Raw genomic sequence first — 18134 nt, 5'->3', positions numbered from 1 at the left:
CAGCTCATTGCTCATTTCTCAGCACCTCTGTGGTTGCAATAATAGGCTGAGTAAAAGCTTGTGTGAGAGCTCGTCGCCTAGAGAGATGAATTTGTTTGTTCAGAAGAGAACTGGTTTAAATCGGTTAATCCATTTCTCAGATATTGTTGGGAGAAACAAATACAGTTCCATAATCTGCCATTATCCTGGGTTTTGGCCAGACTCTGCAGGAAGAGCAACTTTATTGAGAGAGACACATTCACGCTGTACAGTTTTGTCAGGAAGGGAGAGCCAAGAGCTGTATAGACGCAGTGGATGGCAGACAGTCTTGGTCATCTCTCTGTAAGTGTTTGCTCACCTGTGGCCCTCTCAGGGCTGGATACCAAATCTCATACTGTTCTAATGCAGACATTCCTTCTAAGGTTTTCCTGCCATGGCAGCTATTTTCCCTGTAGGACTTGGGTATATATCAACTTGTTGGGATAAGAAACAACTCCAGAATCCACTCAAATGCTTTGTGCTGAGCATCCTGCAAAGCTGTGCATGTTTGGGTCTCACCCACACATGTGATTCTCTTTAAGTCACAGGAGCATACTGCTGCCAGAGGACTGTCAGACACTTTCCCAGTGCCTCCCATCTTGCCATTCTGAGGAAACTGCTTTGCTTTTGAGTCCTGCTGTTGTCTAGGCTTAGACCATGGGTAAAACCACCTGTATCAAAGTTCTCCGAAGTGCAATAGAGCTGGTGATTCCCAGATTGCATCAAGACAGCCTAGCTGGAGGGAGAGGTTGTCCTGGCTCTGCTTCTGTTTGCACAGGGATGTAACAAACACTGTGAATACTTTTGCCATATGCTTATCTCCAGTCACTAGGTCAGACACAGTGAGTCTGGCCCTGCAGCTCTGTTGTTTTCTCTTTGGGCCCATGCAGCACCACTAAAGGTCCAGGAGACATGGGAACTTGGCTAAGGCAGAGAAAGCTTTGTGGATCCTGAAATGTGAGGTTATGGGATGTTCTCTGCTAAGGGTGATAAATAGGACTGGTATCTGAGTTCATGGGGAATCTCTTATGGATGGAGGAAAATCCAAAAAAAAAGGTAGAACTTGTGGATTGAGGTAGGAATGATTTAGTGATTGAAATAAAGTATTATATTAGTAGTAATGATAGTAATGTAAAGGGGAGAGAGATGGGGGGAAAAAAAAGTAGTAAAGCTCAAGAAAAATAAGTGAAACACAGTACAGTTACTTACAGCTCACTGACCAAAGCCCAGCCCATTCCCAAGCAACAATTGCTGCCTCTCAGCCATCTCCCCCCCAGTTTATATACTGGCCATGACATTCCTTTGGAACATTCCTTTGGTTTGTTCAGGTCAGCTGTCCTGGCCACATTCCCTCCCAGCTCCTGGTGCACCTGCTCACTGGCAGAGCATGAGACAATGAAAAGTAAATGAGTTAAAGCACTGCTTACCAACAACCAAGACATCAGTGCATTTTCAAAATTATTCTCATCCTAAGTACATCACTGTACCTTAATCAAAAACAGAGCACCATACCAGCTACTGTGAAGAAAATGAACTCTGTGCCAGCTAAAACAAGGATGCACTGGCTTCAGCAGTCATGGGGCAAGGGAAGTGGAAGATGGAGCAAATTAGAAACCTGCTGTCAGCTCTCATGTTTTGAGCCAGGGGTCACAGGACAGGAAAAGAGGGAATGGCTTGTCCCTATCAAATTCTGCCTCTTGGTGGTGGAAAGAGAAAGAAGTCATGGACCAGAACTCATTAGGAGAACCAGGAAGTCACCAAGCAAACAAAAATTGTGATTCATTTTCTCATGTTAGCTCTCAGCCTCTGCACAAGGGCCTGAGGCACAGAGAAGGGAAAACAGCTGTCCACACCTGCATAGCAGCATGGGCCATCAGACCTGACACAGGAGCTGTGCCAGGGGAGCAGAGGTCCTTTTCCCTTAGCCTCTTTTCCAGAGAGAATTATGTGGTGCTATGGCATTGTGCCTGTGCCTTTGCTTTCCTATCAGGATTTTTGGGCTGTAAATGTAGCCTGTAGCACCCATGACTGTGCAGGAGCAGAATCCCATGCTACTTTTCACCTGCTCTCTGGGTTCTGGCATTGGAGCAGAGCTATTTCCTCAAGCCCAGGAGGACTGGAAGATTGTGGCAGGCATGTGGAAGTAATGAACAGAATAATGGTGCCACTTTTGAGGAGAGGATTTATGCAGGGAAGCCCCTGAGACATTCCTGATATAAACAAAAGCCCCAGTAGAAATCTGAGCATCCTGGATGTGTTCTGATTTAGCTGTGACCATCCTGACCCCAAGCTCTGAAACAGCACTAATTACATTCACCCCATAGGGAAACTGTTTAAATGAGAATTAAATTTCAGAGGTGCTCAGGCTTCTCTACATCCCAGTGAGTCTCCCTTTTTCCAGTTCTGTGCTAGGATGCTTTACAGGGAGGCTGAGGGCTCTGTTTCTAGCAAGGTCATAGAACTTTTTGGAGCTTTCTGTGGAGCTGCTCAGTCACCACTTTTGGGCTTTTCTACTTGGACCAGTTTCTGAGCAAGAAACTGTTTTTTCTTTGAAGCCAGGAAATAGTGTTTTCTCAATGAGCAGAAGTAATATTTCCAACATTCACCCCTTTCACCCTATTTCACTTCATATAGTTCCTGATTTCCATTCTCCTTTGCATCTCTATTGCAAACACAAATAAGCACAAGTGTGCACACACTCCTTCCCTTTGTCAGCTATTACTTCTGATTCAAATATAATTGGCCTCCATTACTCGAGGTAGAACAGTTGGTTTTCTTTCATGACCCCAGTAATGAACCTGCAAATCCATCATTAGTCCCAGAAATTGACAGGCATGCCTACATTTCCTATTTGAATGCCTACCTGTTGCATTTTGTTTCATTTTGTAGTCCTTGTTTCTAGGGTCACATGTGGTCACAGGAAACCGTGGAAATGTTGATTGGGAGGAAGCTGACTTCTGAGACTGCTCATTTAGAATCATAAGATTGGAAAAGACCTTCAAGATCACCTCTGGGCTAATACCATCATGGCCACTAAACCATATCACAAAGTGCCACATCCACTTATTTCTGGACTACTTTTAAGGATTGTGAATCCCCCACTTCTTTGGGTAGCCTATTCCAATCTTGACCACCCTTTAGGTGAAAAAATTTTTCCTAATACACAACCCAAACCTCCCCTGACACAACTTGAGGCTGTTTCATCTTCTTGCTGTTTGTATCACTTCATGCCTGGAGAAGAGACTGGCCCTCATCTTGCCACAGCCTCCTTTCAGATAATTGTAGGGCAATAGGATCTCCCCTGAGCCTTCTTTTATTCAGATTGGACAACTGTCGGTTTTTCGGCTGTTTGAAGGGCCTGGAAAGGCCCGGAGTGGCCTTGGGACAGCCCGCGTATCGAAGGACGAGAAGAGGCTTCAGTTCTTCTTTCGGTTTTTATGTTTATTAATTGTTTATCTAAAAGATTTTCTTTCAGCCCGACAGAGGTCTGCTCAGCAGTCAGCCATGAGCACACTGTGCTGCCCTCCGGGCAGCCACCTATCTTTATACCCATTGTTACGTGTACAATATTTATCATTTTTCCCCAATACCATTTATTCTTATTGCCCGGTGCACTTTTAGTAATAACCAATCCAAAAGTGCCACCATCACCAAAGAAGATGGAGGAGAAGAAGAAGAAGAAGAAGGACAGGACACGCCCCAGTTCCTCCATCTTACTTCTCTAAACCCCCCTGTACATAAATCCTAAACCCTCTGTCTCACCCTCTAATTAACTAATCCCTTCACCATTCACCCCGGTGAAGTCCTCCTATCCTCATACAGGTGTCTCCTGTGTAGGACCAAAGTCCTGCCACCAGACACTTCTGGCAACATTCCAGGACTCCCGGGCCCCCCAAGGGTGGTCTCGGTGGCTCGGCATCTCAGGACTCAGATCCTGAGATCCCACAGACAACCACAGCTCCCTCAGTCACTCCTTGTGGGATTTATGTTCTGGACCCTTTACCAGCTCTTTTTGGGCACACTCAATGTCTTTCCTGTACTGAGGGGCCCAGACCTGAGGACTGGATTCAAGGTGAGGCCTCACCAGTGCCGAGTTCAGGGGGAAAATCCCTGCCCTGGTCCTGCTGGCCACACCACTGCTGGTACAGGCCAGGATGCCATCGGCCTCCTTGGCCCCCTGGGCACACTCTGGCCCATGTTCAGCTGCTGTAAACCAGCACTCCCAGGTCCTTTTCTGCTGGGCAGCTTCCCAGCCACTCTGCCCCAGCCTGCAGTGCTGCAAGGGCTTGTTGTGACCCAAGGGCAGGACCCGGAATTCACTTTGTTGACCCTCCTACAGCTGGTCTCAGCCCATTGATCCAGGCTGTCCACATCCCTCTGCAGAGCTTTCCTATGCTCCAGCAGATTGACACTCCAACCCAAACTGGTGTGTCTGCAAACTGACTGCAATCTGACAATTTCAGATAATTGATAAAGATTAAACAGAGCTGTCTTTGACGCTGAGCACTGGGGAACAGCACTTGTGACTGGGATTTTTTGATTCCTGAAAATGCAGGCTTTCCAGCCCCAGTATCCCTGGACCTGTAGGCATTTTTTTTCTCTGAACCCTACCACTAATTGCAGCTTTGGACAGAGCCTGAGGCCCCCAGTACCATGGGTGGCACAGATTAAGAAATATGTGGAGAGATCAATGTTGGTGCAGTGTTGTGCTCTACTTGGCATGCCTTTTCCAGTCCCAGAACCCCTGCAGGTATAACCTTCACAGTTCCCTGTACTCTAAACCCACTGCTAGACTGAAATGGCAATTTGGGATTGAGACTGAGATCTCAAATTCTACAGGTAGTCCAGATTGAAAGGTGGTGGAAAGAAAAATAAGATCCTTGATCTATTGTGACCTGCTCTCACAGGCGATGAAACCAGTGCTGCAGATCTCATGCAAATATGCTACAACTTTGGGGCAAATTCAGCCAAGCATTTCACAGGAGGAATTGTTGGGAGTGCCAGAACCAATAGAGGTTCCCAGCAGTGGCTGTGCTTGAGGTCAAGAGAACAATGAGTGACAGTAGCATTTGCACTGATCAGGGATTTTCCTTAGGAAGTGCTGATTGCAAGGAGATGCTCTGCTGTCCTAATCGCAAGCTAGAACACAGTATCTAATAACTCAATGCAATATAGATGAGCTTAATAGCACTGAGTCTGCTGGGATTTTCTGAGCGGTTCATTATTTATGCATAATACAGGCCCTTCAGCCAACATTCTGGCATGCTGTAAAACAGAGAAATGGGGCTTGAGGGAAAGTGAGCAGCCCTCCATCTAAGGTGGTTGCTGGAGAGACTGTAGTAGATCTAAAGGGACAAGAAAATGGCAGCAGTTGGCTCAACCAGAGGAAAACACAGCAACTCAAAATAGGGTTCTGTGATTTGGAAATCTTTCTTTTCCCCTTTGGCTGCTAGTAACGAGGCTCTGCAAAAGTCCAAACTTATGCATGGAAGTGGGTAAGTTTTCATACTGATTCACTTTCTAGGAACCATCTTACACATATAATGAAAAAATGCAAATGAAACTATTTTAAAGAAAGGAAGAAAGAGTTGGGTTTTGTGTTGGGATTTTTTGCCTTTTTTTTTTTTAAACCCTTTAGGGAAGCTTATGTTCTCCAATCTGCTTATCCAAAATGCCATGACTCCAGCTTCCCAATCACTATAAGAAAACAAGAGCTCTTTGAATCTCTTTCTTACCATTTTGTGCTGTTTGTCTGGACGAGAGACTTATTTATATGCCAAGCATACTCCCTATCACTGGTGGAGCTGAGGAACAAGGAGAGTTTACCTTTGTGCATCTAAACTTGGATTATTTGTACATTTTCAGTGCAGCATCTCCTCACACCCTGAAGTGACAGAGAATTCAGTGTGTTGCTCAGTAAGTTGTTCTAATGTTTTTTTACTCTTGTGGTTCTGTTGTCATCACTTAATCTAAGCCTGTCTCATTTCAGTTTCCAGCTACAAGATCTTTTTATGCCTTTGTCTTCTCACATAACGAGCTATTTGTTATCAGTGGTCTCTTCCTCATGTAGTCTCAGACACCAGAACAAGTAATCTCTTAGCCTTTTCAGTATGCAATCCAAAAAGAGTCTCTTTAGCTATTCATCACAAGGCATGTTTTCCAACCCTATATTTATTTTTATAGCCCTCTTCTCATTTTTTCTCAACATCATTCTGTCAGCATGGCCACATGTATTAAACAGGCTTTCAGAAATTATCTCACCAGTGCAGATGTGATGCCCATCTCACAATATGTTTAGTGAGCTTTGGCTTAATCATCCAAGGATTTGGACATCTTTGGACCACAGAATTAAGCTGAAAGCTGATGTTAATGGGTTACGTTAACTCAGGCTCCTCTTGGAGTCATTGTCTCTTTCCTTGCAAGAGTGACACATTCTTTCCTCAACAGTTTTCTTTCAAGAACCATTACATTATGACCTTTAAAAGTCCCTACCACCCCAAATATTCTATGGTTCTGCCAATATCCAGGACAAATCGAATGAAGTTCCCAAAAGACTATTCCATCAGGCAAGCCAAATTGTCCTGTAAGAGGTACTTCTTTATCATTTACTGCTACGTGTTTTGTATCTTCTAGAAATGTTGGTTCTTGTATTGACACAGGAGCTTGGGGATGGTGATTGTCACTTATCGCTGCCTTTGTGTGGGAGGGAAGGAAGCACAGCCCATGCCAGATGTGCCAAAGTGTGCACCCAGCCACACCAGCTGCAAACAGATGTGAGGTCATTCAAAAACTAAAGGTGGTCATGTGTGATGTTGGCTACACAGCCTGAACAGGGCGCTTTATAATTGATAATACTTTAGCTTTGCCAAGCTGCTCTCTGGGTCTCTGACCTTGATGGAGATGTGAAACAGCATCAGTTTAAGAGGTTCATGTGGGTTCTTTCTAGAGATGTCTTCCTAGAATAGGTGTTCCCTCTCACTAGAGAGATCCCAATGGTGCATGTAGCCATTTAAAATTTCTTTTTGAACTCTTCCAGTTAATGTGTTTTTAATCTGCTTAATGTGGGCTGCATTTGAGTAGTATTACATCTTCAATTAGTCTGTCGTGTGGAAGCAAGCCAGGTTCTTTCCAAAGCCTGAGGATGTTATGACAAGATAGTTACTTTTCTTGTTGCTTTCTCAAACACTACCCGGTTTGTCTGCCAAGGACCCATAAAACTATATTAATCATCATTCATTTTTAGCTTGGAAGGTTGCATCCCACATTCATCTTCCATGAGTTTTTTTATGGAATCAGTGAGGAATAAAAAGGTTTATTGCTGTTTGTTCTGAGGTTTCATCTGCTCAGGTTGTCCCAATGATTTGATTTCTACCTCCATAGGCAGTGCTTGCATGGAGGGTACAGAATAATTTTATCTCCTCTGGTGTTCACAAGGTGCTATCACAAACTTTCCCTCAATGGTCCAGCTGGACAAAATTTTCCCTTTTATACAGAAAAGATCCCTTTTCTACAGAAAGTAGATATTTTACTACTTTCTGTGTCAGTTTTAAGATTTTTATGATCAGTTGATAGTCTACCATTTTTGTACTGGTGAATTCAGATCAGGGTACATAGACCTAGCCAGAGTCTTACAAACAGACATAGTCTGTCTTTCCTGCTTCTCTGGCTTGTATCACAGATTTAGCCACAAGTATTTCCAGATTTAAGTCCACGCATGTTCTTTCCAAAACTGTGTGCAGAATTATATTTAATTCCTGCCTACTACAGTGGTATGTCTCAGCAAATGTTGCTGAAGCTGGTTTAAAATGTCCTTTTTACCTGGGATAGCTGATTCTGGGAAGCATTATTATTTATTACAGAGAAGGCAGAAGGAGCAGGATGCTGTGCTGCAGTGTGTGCTGGTGCAAACCCTCAGAATGATGATTGCTGGTGGATTGACTCAGGCCAGGATCCACTTTCAGATCTTGATGCAGTGAGTCAGAATGAGGAAGGAAACAGCCTTAACTTTTGTGTCCCAGGAGAGTTGAGAATGAGAATAATGAAAACGAATGGAACCAATTTCAGATCTTTATGTATTGGACCAAAATCCAAGAATTGGAAGAAGAAATAGGTTGTCCTTCCCACTCGTCCTGTGTTTCACCTTGGCTGGAGCTGAAGCTCTCCTTGGCCAACACAAAGAAGTGAATGTAGGAGATAGGCCTACATTGCAGGGATGCTGCTCATCCAAAGAGTTCTGCTGTACTGGCCCAGTTTGAGGTCAGCCATGGAAAATCGAATGTCAGATCAGATTTATCCTGTGAATGAGACTGTTAATAAACTTTGCTCTCCTGATCCAAGTCCAGATGAGATGGGACAGAGTCGATAGCCAGATGGGGAGTTTGAGGAGCAGGCTGCTGTCCTTGAATGGTTGCCAGCTCTCTCACTGGCCTCCTTTCTGTGCCTTCTGCTGCAGAAGAGACCCCAAGCCCTGAAAAGTGATTTCTGGGAGCCCACAGCACCTGTCAGTTCAGAAGTGAAAGTGGTCTCCCTCATGCAGGAAAGACAGGGGCTGCAGGGCTGCACCTGCTTCAGCAGCAGGGCTGGTGTGCCTTGGGAAACACAGAGCCAGTGTCAAGAGAAGACAGGGGGTTTCCAATGCAGGAGTAAGTCCATATCATTCTCTGAGGTGGGTGATATTGCCCATTCCTGAAGAAATGGGACTGCCAGATCCTCTGCTGCCTCCAAAGGCAGGCAGCATCTTTTGGAATAAAGTACAGGGAGATGATTCTCCCAATGTAACCAACAATCTGTTGAAGGTACGTTCATGAAAAACTATGACAGTACTAATAGGACAGATAAAGTATTTTTTAAGTAATTAATTAATAGAGGGGGAGTTGGACAAAGGTCCTTGTGGATGTCACACCTTTTAAATGTGTGCAGGCGATAGTGTGAAGGATGGAGGGGAAAAACAGGATGTACAGATGGCAGAGATTGTGGCTGTTTGGCAGCTGGCTTTTTGAAGTCAGTCACTGTTCTGAAAGACCTCAGCCATTTCATCTGAAGACCTCCTGAACCCATCCTCATTTTTCCATCCTTTGCCCGTGATTGATTTTATCTACCTTGATTCATCCAAAAATGATGATGACAATGATGAAGCAGTAACCATCCAGGGAATGACAGTAGAAATGCTTACAGTAAAAAATGTTCTTGCCTCTCCTTTCTCTTTGCTATATATACTGATCCCATGTTTTTAAATTGCATGCATTTCTTGAGTTCCTGTATGCACTGCCCCCCTTGTTACATTAATTCTTATGGGAAAAATGGCTTTGATATCTGTTGACCTCAGCTGTTTCATCTATGAGCCTGAGCGTTTGCCATAAATCTTTTAGTCTGAGCATCCTTTCAGCCTCTTTCTGAACAGTTACGTTTTCATTGTCGTCATCTTCCTCAGATGAATCAAGACCAATCAAGGGTGAAGGATGGAAAGATGGGGTAATGATGGCAGTTTGTAGAGCAGGATATTAAACAACTGGCAGCAGAACTCTGAGGTAGCAGATAGAGAAGTGATTGAGAACTGAGCATTGCTTTACACAGAATTCTTCATCCTTGATCCAAATTCCCCACTAGGTCTGTAGGAGAAGCTGAGGAACAGCCTGTTTTGTGTGGGGAAGCTTGTCTTCTTTCCACTCTGTAGATAAATGGTGAACCCCTGTATTAAGTCTTCCTGGTCCTTTTTGTTTATTACTGTGAACAATGATTTCAAAGTAAACATATTAAGGAGTGCTGGTTAGTATTTGATTATATTAATTGCTTTGGATGGCCTTCCTTCCCCTACTGGGCTCTTTCTGACTTGGATCTCTTCCCTTTCCAGCTCTGGTCCCACCTCACCAACATTAAAGCAGGTCTGATTTCTTAATCAATGTTTCTGATTCTGACTGTGCTGCCTCTCACTTTGCCTGCCTGTTTGGAAAGCAGCTGTGGAGGGATTGTCTTGTGGTCTCAATTTAGTTTTCAAACTGAAAACAGAAGGTGAGGTAATGCTGTGGTCCAGCTGTGAGCAGAAGACGCTGATGCCCTGCAGCCCTGACAATAACTGCATTTCTAAGGCAGGGGCTCTTCTCTGTTTTGACGGGATTGCAGTCCTCAGAGGTACTTTTCTCCTGCAGCCTCCCTGCTTTTAAATTTCAGTTCTTTTATTAAAGGGGTGTAAATATATGGAAGTAATTGAATTGTTGTGGCAGCTGGCAATGGAACAGGAGCTATTGGATTGATGCTTGGAGGCAGCAGTCACCTCTGCCCAGTTGCTCCTCTGGTTGGGGGTGCTCTCACCTCCAGGAGACAAGGGGGAATTCAACCAATTCCTTGTAGGAGACAGCTGCATTCTCTGGACAGGAGCCCTGGTGGTGGCACTAATTGGACATTTCCTGGAGTCCAGAGCTTTCTCAGTGTGTCTGCTATGGGGAATGTGCAGGCTGGTGCCTGTTTTGCTGCCCAGGTGAGCTCTGCTGTGGCACGCAGCACTTGGAGCACAGGAGGTGTCTCCTGTCCAAGAGCAGGATACGCTTCCCGGGTTTCAGGTGTGTGTTAGACTCAGCTTACTGATCAGCTCATCAAACAAGGGGCACTTGGAGGTTCATGGGGAAGGGGGGCACTGGCCACATCAATGCATTTCCTTCACTCTGCATTCATCCCACCTAGCAGAGCTGGGAGGGCTGGCATCACCTTAAGGTCTCTGTGCACATGCAGGACAGAGGCTCGTATGCCAGCTGGGAATTCCTGCCATCTGAATCATCCTCTGGAGATGTCCCTCTCACTTAACAGCCTTGGAAGAAGGTAGCATTCCTAAGATGAGTGTTTCAATGAATTAAAATGTGATAAATTTGAGCTTTAAAGTCCTGCTTCAGCTAGCACCAGCTTTACTGTCAAACTTGGGGAGGGGAGGTTATCAGTCCTTTCCCAGTTGTTCCAAATCTTTCTCAGGAGTGTGGAGGGCCTGTACTAGGATGATGAACTTCATAGATTAGCTGTTTTCCCTCTATTTTCCCTTCTTTACACCCTGAAAATAGTACAGAGTTGATTACTAGGACATGAAAACATCTATGGAGAGGACTTGCAGTAGGCTTAAACTGCAGCAAGGGAATTAGGTTAGATGGTAAGAAAAATTACTGAAAAACTCTGAAGTAAGAGGAAAGATGTGGATTCTTTGCTTTGGAAAAATCTCATTTATTCTTTTTTGTGGGGCTGGTTTTGGGTTTTTAATTCTTTTCCTTAGTTTGCACTGGCAATGAGTTGCTTTATTCCCAGAACTGCCCAACTGAGTAGCTCACCTATGAATTATTGAATAGTAAGATAACTGTTTCTCTGCCAAAAGTTAATGCATATAGGATGCTTTTGGGCAAAGAATATCATTGGTTGGCTGTTAGTGAATATTTGCATCTAAACTATTTATATGCTGTTGGGAGTGGCGTGTCACTGCCAGCCCGATTTGTTAAACAGAGGTATTTAATAACAGATGCATGGATATGAGGTGACACCTTGTTATCTTGTGGAAGACTTTCAGAACCTGAGTGAAGCATTGGTGGTCCGGCACTGCTACACATGGGAGGGCTCTCCTCTTGTGGGTATGTGTGTGGGCAGGAGAATGAAGGCTGGGCAGAACCACCCTGGCTGCCATGTTGCTTCACCATGTTATAATTAGCAAACTTGGTTGCGAGCTAGAGAAAATATTTTCATGTTAATCTGTTTGGGGTTATGCCATTGGTCTGGCAGTACTTGAAGGTATTAGTTTTGAAATGTCCACTCTCATCCTCTGTATTTCTCCAGTGAACAGCTTGGCTGGTTGGGTGGTGTATGGGTGGGGGAAGGCTTTGCAGCATGCAGTTCACATATAAATGTGCATGTGTTTTCTGTCCATGCAGCATTTTTTTCTACTTATCTTTTTCAGTTAGGGGAGTGCACTGTTTTAAAATGAGACACTGGAAGTTAAGTGAGGCATGGGAATGGGGTGGCTTTACACTGCAGAAGAATACTTGTCTTTGTAGCATCTTGTTTGTGTGAATTAATTGGGCAGTGAGTCTGAGTGGCATTCCAGCATGTCTGGGACAGATCTTTTTTTGAGGCCTATCTGTGAGGCTAAATGTCTGGAAATTCCCACCCAGGATGGACTTTCTTCAAAGCACTCTGTAAAGCAAGCAAGGGATCTCATGTATTAATCAGCACAGTTCATCATGCAGAAGAGGAAATCCTTTAGTAAATCCCTCTTTATTAATAGGTGAAGACTGGTTGAGCTAATTGGCTTGGAAAGTTCAGGGAAGAGGAAAGCAGAAAAGCTGGTAGTGAATACATTTCATTTGCTCTTCTTTTAAAAGCAGTCAACTAGCACAGAACTAAGCATTCTCTGAGCCCTGCCTCTTCAGACCCTGCACTCACTTGTCTAGCAGAAAATTCACTCAAACAAATTTGTTTTCTTTGAGATAACAATATTTGCAACTTGGCTTTCAAGCACTATGCAAAACCCACATGTTTTATCTCTTCATGCATGGAGAGACTGAAGTGCAAAGGCAAAAGCCGTATAAGATAAAAGAATGAGATTTGGCTTTTAGCTGAAACAGGTTGAGCTAGCCTTCCTGTATCTCCCTTCTTCTAACTACTCAATTATATATTAAACAAGCATATGAGACTGGGCTTGTAAATTTGGGTTGGATATTTGTCTCCACATGGAAAACTGCTGGTGCCTAATGTGTGTTCCTAGGGTATGGGGGGTAGGTGCAGTTGCAAGGAACAGAATTGCTCAGTTGTGATTTCCCAGCCCTGTGACAATAAAAGAGCTTCCCTTTTGTTCAGGTACAGAGTTCTGGTCTCTCCTGGAGGTGAAACCATGGAATTTTCTTCCTGCTATGAGAAAAGGGTTGCAGCATCTTTGCTGTCTGTGATATGTTTCTTGCCCCAGGTTATGGATTGGGGGTTGGAAAAGGGAGGCATCCTTTGCTGAGGTTGCTTTGGTTGTCTAGAGATTAGGGAAGACTGCATCCAGCAGTCTGCAAAAGGATACCTATAAGAAATTAAATGGATGCTGGATGGACTCATATAGGTCTCAAAAGGTCCAAATAGCTGCCTGTGCTGATTTGCTTTCTAGAGAAAAATGACTCCCTGTTGTCATTAGCTTCTTCAGCTAAGAACTGTAACTAACCACTCTGTGCAGTCCTTCATGCCAGGTTATCTGTGTGTTGTTTGCAATGCTAGTCCTACAAATGGGTGGTCAGTTGGGTCTCACCAAGTGACATGGTGCAGAACAAAGTCAGGAGTCCCACTGGTGCTGTGATGCACGGCTAAGCTTTGAGGCAGTCGGTCAAATGAGAGGATGAGAGCTGCTGAAATTAAGCAGCTTTCTAATCCAGCACAGCTTGCTATTTTCATCACTCGTGTCACATACTGCACTGTCTAGATTTAAATTAAAAAATTAAAGACTGGTTCTGGAGGATAGAGGAGAGGGTGTTTCCCACAGACAGGGAGTTCTGGGCTAAGAGTGGAAGGACCAGGATATGGGTCCCAATATGCAAGGGATAGTGAAAGTAAGGATGAACGACTCCTGCGCTGCTTTTGTCTGATCTGTGTGTGTGACCTTGTTTAGGGCATCTTTCTCTTCATGCCTCTCCTTTTCCCCATGACATTGCTGTGCTGTGGGGGTCTCTGCAGCAGAGGAGGTGTTGTGGGAAGTAAATTCCTGTAGCAAAATAAGAATGTAGCAGCCCATGGCAGCTGCAGACGCTGGTGGTGCAATGCTGGCTGCTCACCACCCACAGAGATGGCTGTTGTCAGCTGTACGTGGCTACATGGGGGACACGGCTGCTTGTGAGTCAGGAAGCAGATTATGAGAGAGCTCCCTAGCTCTGACAACCTTTCCAAAACAAGCCAGCATTTGAGATTTGGTCAGATTATACTATTCACTGTTACCAAATTGCAGTGGGAAAGCAGAATTTGCGTGTGTCTTGCATAGTAGTGCTGTCCTGTGATGTCTAGGATGTTCAACCTTTTCAACTATTGCCTGAACAGTTTGTATGACGTCCGTTCACTCAATGCTCCCCTGTTCTGCAGATCCTGGTTTGTCTTTAAGCTTGTCACTGATTTCTATGCATAAGTCCACTTCAACAGAAGCCTTTCTTTGCCTTTCATCCATACTGGATTGAGCAGCCTCATGACAACATTGCCAGTTTCTAATTTAAGGGAATTTTTTTTCTCTCTATTAACCCCACAAGTAAAAAGCTTCAAAGTGCATCTCTGCTATCCTGGGATACTCTGACTTCATCACTGGTGAAAGAAACATCCCTGCCTTCTGGGGGGTATCTGAATTTGATGGGAACCTGCAGCAATCTGATAGCATTGCAAAGGCCAAGTATCCCTTGCTGAGCTATGCCCAAGCAGGACAGCACAGTGACAGTGAAAGCAGAGGCTGTGGTCTCTCCATTGAGCTGTTGTAAGGAAAAGCCCTAGTTTAGTTTTACCTTTTCTCAAGGCTAAAACTAAAACAGACTTGAACCAAGCAGCTATAACTATAAACTGTGAGAAGACACTTCTGACACACCTAGCCGGATCAGCATTTCTGTTCTGGTTATTTCCAGTAAAACTAAGAAAATAAGAGGCTATTGGGACACAAAGCAGCACTCCTTGGTGCTTGACATCTCGCTGTTGTGCTTCCCTCTCCACTGCCCTTCCTCACTGTGAGCCGCGTTAGCTCACCAGCCCTTTGGTGCAGAGCATCTGCTCTGGCTCACAGGAGGAGCTGCCTGCAGCCCAGCTTTGCTTTAGGGTGCCTGGAGTAGGCTGCCTATGTTTGGCTCACTGGAATTGCTCCTAACCAGCTAATTCTGCTGCAAAGACAGAGCATCCTGCCTTGTGTTCTGCAGCAGCAGCATCTCAACAAGGCTGGTGAAGGACCCTCACTTCAACACTGCCTCTTTACCCCTTTCATCACTGCTGTTGCCAGCAAGCTCTTCTAGAGTTAAGCTGTGTGCTGAGAGAGAACAGTAATTGTCTATAATTGTTTGCTGTGTTTCTTGCCAAGCTATCCTGAAGTTCTCTATGTGCACAGAGGGTTTTTTTACCTTCTGGAAGCCTAGCAACTTGCTGCCTGCCATGTGGAAGCTACTTAAAAGTGCACTTCTGATACCGGTGCTGGATTTCAAAGGAGATACAGGAAGGCATTTGAGGAGCCTCTGGATGAGGACTCACCTTTGGAACTGGGCTAAAAACTTAAAGAGCATCATAGCAGCTTAGCAAGCCAGAACAGCCAAATACAACTTCCTTATAGTCAGCAGAAATGCTGCTTCCCTGTGAGTGTAAGAAGCACCTTGAAAATCATTATCCTCTTTGCAGCTCCCTAAAGGTGTCTGTGCAGGGCTGATGTCACAGGTCTCTTCTCCAAGACAGCCCCCCATGTCAGGGGTACTGGAGCTGTTCAGTTCCCAGTTCTGGGGAGTAGCAGCACCAGCTCATTTAAACAAGCTTTCCTTTGCCTTTAAGCCAGAGGAAAAGAGCAGAAACAGAAAAGGCTGTGTTGTTAGCAGTCAGGTTTTATGGACTGAATCCCTGCCTTTGTGGTGAATCTGCCTTTTGTGTTTAACCTCCTTGAACAAGTGTGAGCTCCCCAGTAGGCATTGGAGGCCAGAGCTGATGTCTGGCTCTGCAATTGCTGTTGACCTTCCTTTGTTTTCATATCCATTGGGAACCTTGGGGAATAACTGACCCCTGGTGTAGTTCTCTATACTTTGTAGTGATGGGATAACCTGCTTCAGTTCTCTCTCCAGAAAACCCAGGAACTCCAGGACTACCTGGAGAGTTAATATTCATTGTGTGTTTTCTAGTGCAAGAGACAAGAGGAGAAAATATAATCAATTTTTAATTGATAGACACTCTTTGCAAGATGGTAACATAGTCCTGGAGCCTGTCCCAGTGCAAATCAAGTAAATCCCATTTTCCAGCTGAAGAAGATTAAATATCTTCTGCATCCTTGGCTGTCCTGGTGTTCCAGTGACCTAATGAAGCCTCTGGAGCATCCCAGCCCTGTTCCTCTGTGACCCTTTGCCAGCCCAGACACTCCCACATTGAGGCCCAGGAGGGCACTTTCCTTGCAGCATGTCTTTGCAGGGACTTTGTCCAGTTTCAGACCTTGTCCTCTGTCCCAGCCCCAGACCTGGCACAGTTAGATTCAGTGAGGGAAGCTGCTTTCCAACCCCTCTCTCTCCTCAGGAGATAGACTGTTCTGAGTACATCTGAAGTGGCTGTGCCATTTTTTGAGCCTTCTTTTTTCTCTTCTCTCCCCTTTTTCTCTTTCTTTTCCCTATATCACCAGCTGGCCTAGATTATAATGTGAGACCCCACTGGCTTCAATTAAGGATCAGATGTGACTGAAGAAATGGGATAGCAGCTAGGGATGGAGATGATACATGCACGGCACTAGGTCTAATCAAACAACTTCTCACATTATTCTCACTGTGAGGTGGGAGACGTGCGAGCCAAAGGCAAGTCAGCACTCGAAGCACTGGCAGAGACACATCCCCAGGAAAGCCATCCCTAATGAGCTGACCGTGCCGCTCGGCACGGCAGCCCCAGCTCAGGCAGGGCTGCTTTTAATCCACCTAAGCACAGCAAAGGGCCCAAAGACAGAGCTGAGAACAGGGTACCTGGAAGGCAATCAGCCACGTCAAACAAAGGCTGACAGGTGGAGGGCATGGTGGGGATGGTTGTACACAGGATACCCACCGGTGCATTTGTGCCCCCTGGAGATGGGACACTGCGTGCCCACGTGTGGGACAGTGCATGCAGCACCTTCATCTGTGGTGAAGATAGAGATGTCACTGGTGTCACAGAGCTGCTGGGACTTGCTGGGGTCAGACTATGGGAGGAGGCTGGTGTGTGGTGAAGCCCTTCTCAGCACAGCTCTGTTCAGGGCAGCAGGGATGCAGAGGGACCTATGGTTGTTGGTGCACCTGTGTCTGGGGCACTGCAGATGCTGGGTGTTGCATGTTTTTGGGCCGGGCTGTGCTTGGCAAGTCTGTGGACCTTTAGAGGAGGCAGATGCTCTGTGGATCTCTAGGGCATAGAAAGTGTGGAAGAGCACTTGCTTTGAACCTGGAGGTCAGCTGTGATTGTGCTGAAACTGCTATAAATCAGTTCTCCCTCTTACATTCAGGCTAACAGCTGTTTTGTGTTCAGGAGGCTTTTCTCATTTTAGATGGGGAGCTTCTGTTTATTCCCACACTTTAATGTTTTAATTAAGAGTTTATTGCAAGTGAAACATGTCTATCAGAGACAGTGGGGATTTATGTCCTCTCTCATTGCGTTAAATAAGGAATAACCCAAACAGTACCAATCCGACTTTCTCCTTGCTGTACCTCAACCATGCCCAAATCATGAGGTTCCCATAAATTTTTACAAGTGCTAAAAAACTGCAAAAGACATAGTAGTCTCCCTTTGCTGAGGAGGTGAGCACACATCACCATTCTCATTCTCACACTACTGGCAGAGAAGCTGACATGGATAGATGTGACTTACCTCCCAACATCAGGGAATTGTTGCTAGAGATAAAAATAGGACCCAGAGTCCCTGTAGCCAGTCTGTGATGTGTTGTATTGATGTATTTGGGAGGGGCCCTCCAAAACCTTTTCAGGTCCGTGGGGAGAGCCGGTGCAGATCCCTCCATCTAAACACAGTGTCCTTGATAACCCTGCCAAATATTGACAAGAAGAAATGACTGCTTGGGAACTTACCTGCCTGCTCAGGGAGCGCATTTTGTGCTGTATTACAGGACCAGTCGTTCTGATTAGGTCTGAGGATTGAATCCAAGCTGTGATACAGCTGCTGGTGCAACACTTCTCACATGAGAGAGCAGAGCTTGGTAGCTCCTCCAAGCAGCGCTCAGTGTGGGATGAGTGCTTGCTGCTAAAGGTTACCCTGCCTCATAAGTGGGAGAGAGGTAGAATGTGGCCCTAGCCCAGTCAGAAGGGAATGTCAGACAACTATTGCTTTTGGTGTGATGGATCCTGGCTCCAACCCCTTGTAAATCACGGGTACCTATCTTGTCAGAGGTGCTCAGGGTGACGGTGCTGGGTGAGGCAGCTGCTCCCTGATGCATCCCTGTG

General features: G+C 45.3%; 1 protein-coding gene across 2 annotated transcripts in view; it reads left to right on the top strand.

Annotated features, from left to right (window-relative positions):
- Positions 1-18134, top strand: part of MDGA1 (MAM domain containing glycosylphosphatidylinositol anchor 1) — a 146691-nt gene that overhangs the window by 72993 nt on the left and 55564 nt on the right. The window lies entirely within an intron of this gene.

Source organism: Zonotrichia leucophrys, chromosome 3 (assembly GCF_028769735.1).
Source record: "Zonotrichia leucophrys gambelii isolate GWCS_2022_RI chromosome 3, RI_Zleu_2.0, whole genome shotgun sequence".
Lineage (NCBI taxonomy): Eukaryota > Metazoa > Chordata > Aves > Passeriformes > Passerellidae > Zonotrichia > Zonotrichia leucophrys.
This window is presented reverse-complemented; position numbering and strand designations above follow the sequence as displayed.